This window comes from Sus scrofa, chromosome 4, assembly GCF_054392235.1.
Source record: "Sus scrofa isolate SSC_HxYL_T2T_F1_AM1 chromosome 4, Sscrofa_HxYL_maternal_Yorkshire_Landrace_v2.0, whole genome shotgun sequence".
Classification (NCBI taxonomy): Eukaryota; Metazoa; Chordata; class Mammalia; order Artiodactyla; family Suidae; genus Sus; species Sus scrofa.
This window is the reverse complement of record NC_139386.1, coordinates 115,894,460-115,907,498: the sequence shown is the minus strand read 5'-3', so window position 1 is coordinate 115,907,498 and position 13,039 is coordinate 115,894,460. Positions and strand designations below refer to the sequence as shown.

Below are 13,039 nucleotides of genomic sequence, written 5' to 3'. Positions count from 1 at the left end.
CTGTACAAGCATCCCTGCCTCTTTGGCCATATGTTCCAGTAGACTCTTGCACTAGAGGTGTCAGAGTGGGGAAAGATGCAGTTTGGAGCTTGTGATGGTTGATTTTATGTCAACTTGACTGAGCTGTGGAGTACCCAGATATTTTATCAGACATTATCCTGATTGTGTCTGAGGGTGGTGGGGGTGGTGTTTCCGGATGTGATTGGATGGGTAGAATGAGTAGAGCAGATTGCCCTCCCTGGTGTGAGTGAGCCTCATCCAATCAGTTGAAGACCTGAATAGAACAGAACTGCTGAGTAAAAGCCTACCTGACTGCATAGCTAGGATGGTCTTTTCTAGCTTTCAGATTTGTACTGAAATATCCATTAGTTCTTCTTGGATCTTGAGCCTGCCAGCTTTCAGACTAGAACTTACACGATCAGCTCTCCTGGTTCTCAGGCCTGTGAACTCAGAATGGAATGAAACATGAGTTTGCCTAAGCCTCCAGCTTGCAGATTTAAATTGTGTTCCAGATATAGGGATATTAAAGACAATGCTGCTAAGATCTCAGGTAGAAATGAGGAACATGTTATTGGAAACTAGAGGAAAGGCGATACCTGTTATAAAATAGTGAAGAACGTAGCTGAACTGTGTCCTAGTGTTTCTTGAAAGGTAGAATTTGAATGTTAAAGTTGGGTATGGGGCTTGGTTTCACCTGATTGCTTGTAGTGAAATGAGAAAGGAGAGAGGTGAATTAAAGAAAGAATTGTTAAACAAAGAACAAGAATTTGATGATTTAGAAGATTCTCAGCCCAAGAGTTCCCATTGTGGCTCAGTGGGTTAAGAACCCAACTAGTATCCATGAGGATGAGGGTTCGATCCCTGGCCTCACTCAGTGGATTAAGGGTGTGGCATTGCCACGAGCTGCATCTGTGTAGGCTACAGATGCTGCTCAGAACTGGTGTTGCTGTAGCTGTGATTTGACCCCTAGCCCAGAAACTTCCATATGACACAGGTGCGACCCTAAAAAGAAGAAGGAGAATATTATCAGCCTATACATATTGCAGAGAATGAGGAAGCATGTTCTAATGAGAACACCAGTGGCGCTACTAGATTATCACTTAATACAAAGTTTATGGGATTACATGAGCAGAATCACTGCCAGTTTGAAGGGGAAGGAGATACGGCAAAAGGAAGGATGGCTGTTGGATTTATTGACTTGGACAGGATGGAGTGATAGGGCCACTGCCTCAGTTATGATGTGCAGAAGGCCTCTGCCTGAAACTTTGCAAGGGGGACCACCCAGCAAAGCCCCAGGGATGATGCTGCCACCCTACTGGACCTGGACGGCAGAGCACTGAACCAGAGAATTATTTTCTTTCTTTTTTTTTTTTGTCTTTCTGCCATTTCTTGGGCCGCTCCCGCGGCATATGGAGGTTCTCAGGCTAGGGGTCTAATCAGAGCTGCAGCCACTGGCCCATGCCAGAGCCACAGCAATGTAGGATCCGAGCTGCATCTGCAACCTACACCACAGCTCACAGGAACGCCGGATCATCAACCCACTGAGCAAGGGCAGGGACTGAACCTGCAACCTCATGGTTCCTAGTCGGATTCGTTAACCACTGCGCCACGACGGGAACTCCCAGAGAATTATTTTCAAACCTTAAGACCTAATGGAATTTCCTTGCTAAAATTTGAACTTGTTTAGGACCCATCACCCCTTCCTTCTTTGCTGTTTCTCCCGTTTAGAATGGAAATGTCTAACTCATGTCTGTCCCACTACTCTATTTGGGAAGCACATACCTTGTCTGATTTTCAGATTCACAGCTGGAGAGGAATTTATCTTAGGATGAATCATACCTTGAGTTTCACTATATCTGATTTAGATGATATTCAGATGAGACTTTGATCTCATCTAAATATCAGAGTTGATGCTCAAATGAGTTAAGACATTGGGATGGAATGGATGTGTTTTACATGTACAAATGATGTGAATTTTAGGGGACCAGAGTTGGAATGTTATGGACTAAATATGTACCCTCCCTTTGGTATGTTGCAGCCCTAACTCCAAAGTGATGATGAAGAAGAGACACCAGAGAGTGCTCTCCCCTACCTGCCCCCTACCCGACAAGGACAGGGTGAGAACGAGAAGGTGGCTATCTGCAAATCAGGAAAAGGGATCTCACCAGAACCTGAATGTTCGGGTACTCTGATCTCAGACTTCTAGCCCCTAGAACTGCGAAGTAAGTGTCTGTGGTTTAAGCCACCCAGTCTATGGCATTTAATTATAGTGGCCCAAGCTAGGACAGACCTTATGGTAAGCCCCAGAGGAAAAATCACAGTGAGGTCCCTGGGACTGGAGCAAAGCCATGCCACCTGCTGCAGAGAAGTATATACATTTGAAGAACCAGCTACTGGTTAAAAAAAAAAAAAAAAAAAAAGAACCGGCTACTGGTGTGATACTGGGCCTTGGTAGAGAATAAACGCTTAACCATGGGACGCCAAGTAAGCATGTGTTCAGAGCTGCCTCTTATGGCCTGGATTCTTTTGGTTCCAAGGACCCAGCAGCATCTATTTTAAGATGGAAATGGTACCTCTGAGATGGAGCTCAGGCACAGTTGAGGTACTTGTAAGTTGTATGACCAGGTAGTCCAGACCCCCGTGTCACCCCCCGCCACTGCAGCAATACCATGACCAGCTGAAGGAAGAAGGGTAAATCCTGAGTTTGGTTTGTGGATGAGTCAACTTAGTATGTGGGTGTAAGCCAAAATTAGACAGTGACGGCCTTATAGCCACATTCTTGAGAGGCTTTGAAAAACAGCGGAAAGGAAAAAATCTTCTTAATGAGTAGAGTTACAAGCATTGTCCCTGGTCATCTACTTTGTGTATAAGGAGAAGCAGACTGAACTAAGAATATGTATAAATATAGATTCTTGGGCAGGGGTCAATGGCCTAGCCCCCTGGTAGGACACCTGGAAGGAAAAGGACTGGAAGATCAAAGACAGGAAACTCTGGGGTAGAGTCTTAAGGGTGAATATACGGGAGTGGGCATGAAATGTGAAGATTTTTGTATCATGTTTTTGTACCCACCAGGGAGGAAGTACTAAACAATGAAGTAGTCAGAATGACTCGTCTAATTGGGTCAACAGGCTCAAGCACTGGCTACTTGGAACCAGCCTAATGGGCACTGTAGAGGGTTATATTGTATCCCCCCCCAAAGTTTATATGCTCAATTTCTAATCTCCAGTACCGCAAAATGTGCCCTTATTTGTAAATAGGGTTGTTGCAGATGTAATTAGTTATGGTGACATCATACCAGAGTAGGCGGGCCCCTAATCCAGTGTAACTAGCCTCCTAATAAGTAGAAGGCCGTGTGAAGACAGAGATACATGGAGGGAAGGCCATGCGAAGATAAGAACAGAGACTAGGCCCATGTAGGAGAAGCCAAGGAATGCAAAGATTGCCAGCAAACCACCAAAAGCTGGGAGAGAGGCATAGAACAAGTTTTCCCTCACAGGCCTGAGAAGGAACTAAGCCTGCTAACACCTTGATCTCAGACTTCTAGCCTCTAGAACTGTGAGACAATAAGTTTCTGTTCTTTAAATCACCAAATTTATGGTACCTTGTGAAGGCAATTCTAAGAAACTAATACAGGCACTATAAATGGAGCGGCCACAGTGGCAGAGATAGAGGCTATGGATAGATCCCAAAAGCATGGACTCCAGCTTTTTAAGGCTGATCTAGCTACTGATGCCTAAATGTCCAGCATGTCAGCAATAGAGACTGCGGCTGAGTCCCATTATGGAACTATTACTCAAGGAGACAAATGGCTACTTGGTGACAAGTTGACGACATTGGGTCTCTTCCATCCCGGAGGGGCCCCTGTTGCATTCTCACAGTAATAGGTAACTAATTCTGGGTATGGGTTTTCCTTTCTACCAACAGATCCCCAGCTCACAGTACAGTACTGGGGCGTGTGGAATGTCTGATCCGCAGGTGTAGAACCCTGCATAACCAAGAATTCAACTGGGACAACAGCTTTAGAGTAAAAGAGGGAGAGAGTGGACCTGTGACCTCATACCACACCAACCAGAAAAGGCTGACCTCAAAAAGAGCTAGAATAGTTTTCTAAAGGTTCAAGTGAAATACCATTCAGAGACAACTCTGAAAAAACTGGGTACTATCATTCAGGATATGTTATACAAATTAAATCAGAGGACATTTGGAAGCCAATAGGAAAAATAGATGAGTCCACTAACAAAGGAGTGAATGCAGGAATAGCTCCATTTACCTTCACTACCAATGACCCACCAGAGGATCTTGTGCTCCTTAGACCCACAAAGCTGTGATCTGTGCCAGATACTGCTCCCCAGAGGGATTGCACTCCCTGTGTTAAGGGGCACAGCAAAGATCCCAGCAGCTATGACTGCTGCTGAGGCACTTTAGACTCATTATTCTGGGGGCCAGTAGGTGAAAACTCACCATCATGACAAGGATAACTGAGCCTAATGGGTAGGAGAAGGTAGCACTGCCTTTTACAGAATCCATGTGACTCACTTGGGTGTCTCCTGATACTCTCTTGCCCCATTGCAACTATGAACATATGCAGTGACTCTGACCTGAGAAGTGTTTGGTTACCAGCAGCTCAGTTCCCGCAGGAATAAAGGTCTGGCTAATACTATCACATAAGACCTCAAGATCTGCTAAGATGATAAGTGAGGGTGTGGGGAATTTAGACGGAATAGTAGAAAAGGGAGAAAATGAATATCAATTGTGGCCTCCAGACCAGGTGCTGTAGTTCATTCTACTTATCTTTCTCTTTTTTTTTTTTTTTTTTTTTGTCTTTTTAGGGCCATATCCACAGCATATGGAGGTTCCCAGGCTAGAGGTTGAATCCAAGCTGTAGCCGCTGGCCTACCCTACAGCCACAGCAACACCAGATCCAAGCTGTGTCTGTGACCTACACCACAGATCATGGCAACACCAGATCCTTAACCCATAGAGTGAGGCTAGGGATCGAACCTGCGTCCTCATGGATGCTAGTCAGATTCATTTCCACTGAACCACGACAGAACTCCTCATTCCACTAATCTTTCTTTTCTAAGTTTCTTTTTAGGAGGAGAGGCCCATGAAAGAGCTTCTTCCCAAACTGGTAGATCTGTGAGGCGAAGGAGTGGACTGCAGTGTTTCTAAAAATGGGCCACTGGATTTCCTGCTGTGCAGAGTGTAGTCAGTTGATGGCTCCAGTTACTGAGGCCACACTTCCCACACCATATTCCTAACTAATGACTGAGCATGCGGAGTAATAACGCAGCTCATTCCTTCAAGACTTGGGGCTCCCCCAATGGACCACTTTGGCTAGAGGGAGCTATTCTTCAGATTCAGAGTTCAGAGGGAAATTTAAAGACAGGAGATTTATGCAAAGAAAACTTTTATAGAAATTAAAGATAAAATCAGAAATTGATGAAACAGAAAGGAGAAAATCAACAAAGCCAAAATTTTAGTAACATTCAGAAAGATTAAAAAGAAAATCAACTCTTAGCAAGACTGCTCAAGGAAAACTTTAAGAAAACACATTACCAATATCAGCAATAAAAAGGACATCTCTGGGAGTTTGGGCCTAGCGGTTAAAGATCCAGTGTTGTCACTGCGTGGCTTGGGTTCGATCCCTGGCTTAGGAACTTCCACATGCCTCGGCATGGCCAAAAAAAAGAGGACATCACCACAGGTCCTATAGACATTAAAAATATAAGAAAATATCAGGGGCTACAACTTTATACCAATAAAATTGGCAACCTAGATGAAGTGAAAAATTTTATTGAAAAATAAAACTTGAAACTGAAATAATAATAATTCTGTATTTTAAAGGAATTGAATTCATAATTTAAAACTTTTCTACAAAGAAAACTCCAGATGGCTTCACTGGTGAATTCTCTCCAACATATATATTTCTTTTAGAAAGGCATAAAAGGCGTATTCACACTTTCTGATGCTTATATATCACGCACTCTATTTGTGCGTTAACTTCCCCCTGCTCCATGCCTCATTCATTTAGCACATTACGTTAGGAGTCGTAGGTAAAAAGATGAATAACGTTTTTGGCAGCAGGAGCTTTCAGATTGGTGGAAGAAGCAGCCATGTAATGTAAATGCCATGAAATAGGTGCTAATAAAGATTTTTATAAAGTACTGTGAGAGATGGGTGTGAATCCAGGGAAGGAAAGGCTTTACAGGCAGGAGAAGTGAAACAGTGTGCCATGTGCTGTAGGCATAAAAATAACTGGGAAACAGAGGACATCCTTTCCCGGTCTTCCTTCCTGGATCTTCTCCCCTCACATTTTCAGTACCTCAGGGTTCTTCCTTGACTTCTGTTTTTCAGTCTCCTCCGTTTCAAACACTCTCACATTCGTCCCTTTCAGATATAACTTAATCATTCCAAAATATGTTATCTCCAGCCTCCAGCTCTCTCTTGAGCTCCAGGCCTAAGTATTTAAATATCCAGAGAACTCCCCTACTCAAGCGCTTTGTTTCACTCTTGTTCTCCTCTCTTCCCTGCATCACCAGTCTTCTCTCCCTTCTTGGAAGAGCCCTCCCTTGATGGCATGTGCCTCTTCAGCTACTACTATACTACTTTTCTTCTCCCCTTTATATCATCATCTCCCTTTCTTTCTACTGTATCTTAACCTTTTATGATACTTAAAAACCTTTCATGGGTCTTTTATCCCCAATATTCTGCTGAGATGACCCTTATCAAGGTCATCAATAACCATCATGTCGCCAAATCCAGTTCTCAACTCCTTTGACCTAACGGCAGCATTGAAGCCGTTGCTCATGTCCTCCTCTTGAAAGACTTCTACCTGGCTTCACCCGCTGCTGATTTCCTTCTCACCTCACTGGACGCTCCTTCTTAGTCTCTTGGTCGGATCTTCTCTCTCATCACAGCCATTAAGTATTAGAGTATTCTGTTGTTCCATCCTTGGGCTTCTGCTCAGTTTTTACTTACAATCATCTTAGAACTCTTAACCAGTTCTAGCATCTTAAATGCCATTGTATAATTCCAAAAATGTATATCTATATACTTGACCCCGCCCCTGAACTCCAGACTCATATCTCCAGTAGCTACTCTCATTGGATGTCTAACAGTATTCCAAACTAAACATGTCTAAAAGCAAACTCTATCAAACCTAATTCCCTTCAGTCTTCTCCATCTCATAAATGGCTCTATGATTCAGTCTGTTGCTCAGGCCAGAAGTGTTGGAGTCATTGTCAACGTCTCTCTTTTTCTGTTACCCTCATTCAGTCCATTAGCACATTGCATCAGCTCTGCCTTCAAAATGTATCTCAAGTCTGGGAGTTCCTGCTGTGACACAGTGGGTTAAGAATCTGACTGCGTGGCCCTGGTTGCTGCGGCGGCACAGGCTCAACCCCTGGCCCAGCGCATTGGATTAAAGGGTCTGGCATTGCCACATCTGTGGCATAGGTCACAGCTGTGCCTCCAATTCGATCCCTGATGGATATATATCAAGTATATATATGCTTGATATATATATCAAGTCTGATCAGTTCTCACCAACTTCTCTCACCTAGACCCCTTCTTCCTAACTGGCTGCCCAGCTTTTACACTTCCCCCACTACAGTCTTTAGGGAGTGATCTTCTACAGTGTAAGTGAGGACATACCACTCCTGTGTTCAAAAACCCTCCAATGATTCACATCACACTTAAGATAAAACCCAGAGTTTTCCCCCATGGTCTACGAAGACTTGTGATCTGGCGTCTTGCTCTACTCTGACCTTAGCTTCTTCCATTCTTCCCCTCCTTTAGTCTGTGCTTCTATCACGCTAGTCTCCTTGTCATTCCTGAAACATATGACAAGCACATTCCCTGCACTGGACATCTGCACTTCCTCTTGACTCTGTCTGGACTACTCTTTCTCCAGGTATTCACACGGCTCATTTCCTCTCTGTTCAGAGGGTACCCCTTCATGGGTACCACTTCATCTAAAATAACTTTCTCCTTTATTTGCTGTGATTTTACTCTGCTCTATTTTCTTTCATAGCTTGTAGCATTACAGAGATCATATCGTGTGTGCATTTGTTTGTTGGAAATGTGTTATCTGCTTTCCACAGTAGAATGTGAACTCCACAGGGGCAAGGAATTCATCTGTTTTGTTCAGTCACCAAATCCTATCAGTTCTACCCCTTAAAATATTTTCAGTCCATCTTCGTCTCCGTTATCACTACCTTTGCCTTAATTCAGTTGCCATCATCACTTGCTAGGACTATTATTGTATTCTCCTACTTGACTATCTGCCTTCACCTTCTATTGAGACCTTTCTCTCACATGACTACCAATTCGATAGCACTATAGTTAATATGTATTCATGTCTCTCCTACATAGAATCCTTTATAGGGTACACGCCCTTTGCATATTGGGTTAAGTTCAAGCCCCTCAGCACAGCATCCAAGTCATCTCCTGCCACCTTTACTTTTACTCTCCAGCAGCACCAAACTGCTTAAATAGCCTCATGTCCTTGCCTCTGTTCTTGGGACATACTGGTTCTTCTATTTAGATGCCCTTTCCCGACTCAGAGATAGATAAATATTTCTTCCTTTGGCTGTACTTCCATTGCATTCATTATACTGCGATGGATTTTTTTTTTTTTTCTTACATGTAGGTCTCTTATTACAATGATCTCTTGGGGGGAGAGAGTTCTATCTTGTTGAGGTTGCAGCTCCTGTCACACAGTAATGGGTAGATGGAGATGGGAGTAGGGCGTGGAGAATGTTCAAAGTAGAAAGGACTGCGTGTGTAATCACTCTGAAGCATGAGGGGGCTCGGCATCTTCAGAAAAGAGAGAAGGACTGTGTGACTGATCTAGTAAGGGGGAGAGTGGCGGGAGGCCAACTGGAAAGACTCTGGGAACCAGATCATGCAAGGCCCTTGTCGAACATGCAAAAGATGTTGAATTGTGAGAAAATGAGAAATGGAAAGTCTCAAAAAAGCTTTAAGGAGAAAAAGATGAAGTTTGCATAAAAAAAAAAAGCACTTTGCTTGCTTTGTAAACAGTAGATTGAAAGATATCAAGAATGACCAGTGAGGGACCTGCTGGGCACTATTGTAATAGTCCAGGCAGAAAGAGATGATGCCTTGGCCTGGGCTTTAGCTGTGGGGATGGTGAGAAGTAAATAGATTCAAGTTATATCTTGGAGATAAACTGGATCAGGTTTAGTGATAGAATAAATGAGGGCGTGAGGAAGGTAGATAACATAACTGCTGAAATGCAGCTGATTTGCCAGAGGAGGGTCAAAGAAGAAGTAGCTAAGTTTCGAGAAGTTAAGTTTGAGATGCTTGAGTACGAGACATGTAAAGGGATGTGCCAAAAAGGCAGTTGAATATGGAGGTATGAATTTCAGAAGTGTAACTGAGCTGGAAAAAAAACTGTCATGAGTACACAGACTGTGTATAAATCATAAGAGAACCTAAGGAGAGATCACAGTATAAAGAGAAGATTATGGAGGATGCATAATTGAGAAGAAATTCATTGGATTGGAGGAAATGAGGCAGGGAACTGAGAGGGCCACATGGACTTTATAACTGCCCAGGGGGTGGCAGAAGTTGACAGGAAACTTGGATCCCGCATTGCTGTGCCTGTGGTGTAAGCCAGCAGCTACAGCTCCAATTCGACTCCTAGCCTGGGAACCTCCCTATGCCAGGGGTGAGGCCTGAAAAAAAAAAAAAAAAGAAAGAAAAAGGAAAGCAACAGGCAAAAAAAAAAAAAAAAAAAAAAGAACTAAGAGGCTACACTAGATTCAGGTGAGAGGTGAGGAGGGATTGAATTAATGCAGAGGTAGAGGGAACAGAAAGGAGGGGCAGCTTGAGGAAACAGCTCTAACATGCTGGAGATTGAGTTCAGTCTCAGTGGCCAGTGATCCAATCAATCATACCTTCCTAATGGAATCCCAGTAAAATTTCTGGACACTGAGGCTCAGAGGTGTTCCAAGTTGGGGAACACAGATGTGCTGGGGAGATGACATGTCCTTGCTGCACAGATAGAAAACATGGAAGCTCTGTGTTCAAGACCCTCCCAGAATTCACCCGTGTGTCTCTTGCCTGGCCCTGATTGTATCCTCTAAATAAAACTGTAATTGTAAGTGTGGCGCTTTTCTTGAGTTGTGTGAGTCATTCTTGTGAATTATTGAACTGAGGGAATCATGGGAGCCCCTGAATTTGCCAATTGGTCAGAAGTGTGGCTAGGGACCCTTAAAGTGTGGTTGGCACCTGAAATAAGGGCAGTCTTGCTGAGGACTGTGCCCTTAAACTTGTGGAGTCTGACACTAATTCCAGGTGGTTCGCAGCAGAATCGTATTTAGTTGGGGTTTGTGTTAGGATTACGGGTAACAAAACAGAGAATCCTACTCAAACTGACTGAAAAGTAAATGAAATTTATTAGTGAACATTGCTTAAAAGTCCACAAATGGCTTCAGGCATAGCTTGATCCAGCAACTCAATGTGACCAGGACCTGTATTTTCTCTTCTAGTTTTTCTTAAGACTGGCTTCATTCTCAGCAAACTCTCCCTTCCTGGTGCAGGATGGCTGCCAGTAAGTAGTTGCTGAAGCTTTGTGCTTCGATTGAGAGAGGGAGAGAGATTCTTATTAATTCAAATACATGTTCAGGAACTGAGTATAATTAGCCTAAATTAGGTCATATTCCCATCCTTGAATGAATTATTATGACCAGCATATTACCATAAGTCAATCAGAACCTACTTCTACAACCAGAGGTAGGAGTTATTTTACCCAAACCATTTGGCCATAAACGGCTTGCCTTAAGCAAAATCTGGATCCTGCTGTTGGAAAAATGGGTAAATGAATACTGTGAAAGCAATCAGTAACGTAATGGTGTTGATATTTATTTAATTTTATTTCATTGACTCCTCATTTTGAAAATTAGCTGCATTCTGGAAAGTAATCCCAGATTCCTTTAGTTCTTAAATTCTGCACTTAAGAGTTGTTCTCTCTGTACTCCAGGTGGCTTAAATATCCTGTGAGGTTCTCTTTGCAACCTGATGATTTGCTGGTGCAATTCCAAAAGAGAGAAATATAGCTTGTCAGATTACAGTACAGCTCATCTTCCCCAGAGACCATTATGCGACAATTATTCAGAGAACAAAACCCTAAGAAGTGCCCACACTGAAAGAGTTGACAGAGAAAGATGATTCTGCAAAAGAACATCTCTGTGTCCTCGGCTCTGAGAAACCACTTGGAACTACCAAAATAGATGTCACCAAGTTTATATAGCAGAGTTGATGGACTTTATTGATGGAAAGTATTCTTCAGTCCTCACTTGCCATGATTCCAGATGCAGTTCTAACAGGTTTGTTATCTGATACAATGATCATCTGGGTTTTTTTGTTGTTTGTTTTTACTTGTTCACTATTCTTTCACGTTTAGGCAAAAACCTGATTTTCTTTTGGGGAAACTAGTTCTAACTTTTCAACTTTGTGGTGTTGATGGGACTGCTACAAAATGGGCGCATGATAAAGATTTTTCCAGGAGTTCCTGCTGTGGCTCAAGGGTAATCCATGAGAATGCAGATTCAACACCTGGCCTTGCTCAGGGGATTAAGGGTCCAGCAACCTTAATTTTGATGCAAGCCGTGGTGTAGGTCGCAGAACTGGCTCAGATCTGATGTTGCTGTCTGTGGTGTAGGCTGGCAGCTGCAGCTCCAATTCGACCCCTAGCCTGGGAACTTCCACATGCTGCAGGTACGGCCCTAACAAAAGAAAAGGACCTGGCCATTCCCTTGGCCACACTATGATTGATTCTGAAATGGGAATGTGGCCCAATCTGAGCTATTGCGAGCCTTATCCAGAACTTTGCATGGGATTGCTAGATTGTTAAGACACAATACCAAGCTCATGTTGGGCCACAGTGGGGAGAATCCATAAGGAAAATGAAACCAACATAAAGAGGAAAGCAGAGGAGAGGTAGAGGGACAGAGACAGAGACAGTGAAAGAACCCAGTTCTGATGTTATCATTTGGGCCCCTGGAACCAATCATAACAAAAACTCTTGGATTTTTCAGTTATAGGAGGCAATAGCCCTTTTTCCTTAAGCCTATTCGAGTCTGACGTCTGCACTAAAAAAAGTCTTAACTAATTCATCTGGTTTTCTAGTCAAGAAAATTAGAAGCAACAATAGAAGAGGGGTTTTGCTTGGAGGCGTGCGGATTAGCAATTTCACTATTTTTTTTAAAAAATTATGAATTCTGAGCGCTTAATGAAATAAAATCCAATATTTTGGAGTTCTGTGCTGACACCAAAGGAAAGCAAAAGAAAACTACAAAATCTCTCTCTCTAATTTAGAGAGCGAGAGAGAAAGAGAAAGGGAGAAAGAAAGGAAACGGTTTGGGATCCAAATCATGATGTATCTCATTGTATAATATCTTACAGTACAGAACACTGTTTGATAGTCTTTTTTTTTTTTTTTTTTTTTTCTTTTTTAGAGCGTCACCTGCAGCACATGTAAGCTCTAAGGCCAGGGATCCAGTCAGAGCTGCAGCTGCTGGCCTATGCCACAGCCGCAAAAAGGCCAGACCCAAGCTGCTTCTGCAACCCACACCCCAGCTCTAGGTGCGGTCCTTTAATGCCAGATCCTTTGACCCACTGAGCGAGGCCAGGGATTAAACCTGCGTCCTCATGGATACTAGTCGGATTCTTAACCCACTGAACCACAATGGGAACCCCAGTATTTCCTGATGTGACAATTCCTATTTTTATAATTGTCCTTAATGGTCTTTCACACTTAAAACCATCTTTGATTCCTCTCTTGGTGAGTAGTAATACTAGAGCAAAATTGTAAATGTTTTTCCTGAAAAGCCAAAATACTGGATTTTAATTTTTTACATGTTTAGAATTTATAGTTTAAAAAACTAATGTAAATATTATTTAACATATTTTAAAATGAACCTTATAAACATTACAAAACATCCTTCTGGCCATTACTGGTTCTCTGCTTTCTACAAATTCATTGCTGCTTCACCCAGAGCCCCACATACAT

The 13,039-nt window shown here is 42.8% G+C and overlaps 1 protein-coding gene across 2 annotated transcripts in view; it reads left to right on the top strand.

Moving 5' to 3' along the window:
- The window catches only part of SYPL2 (synaptophysin like 2), a 47,479-nt gene that overhangs the window by 6,085 nt on the left and 28,355 nt on the right, over positions 1-13,039 (top strand). For both annotated transcript variants that reach the window (XM_021090083.2, XM_085023746.1), the window contains exons 2-4: positions 2,039-2,222; positions 10,518-10,579; positions 11,009-11,354. The gene's annotated coding sequence lies outside the window, so the exon portion shown is untranslated. The remainder of the gene's footprint in view (positions 1-2,038; positions 2,223-10,517; positions 10,580-11,008; positions 11,355-13,039) is intronic.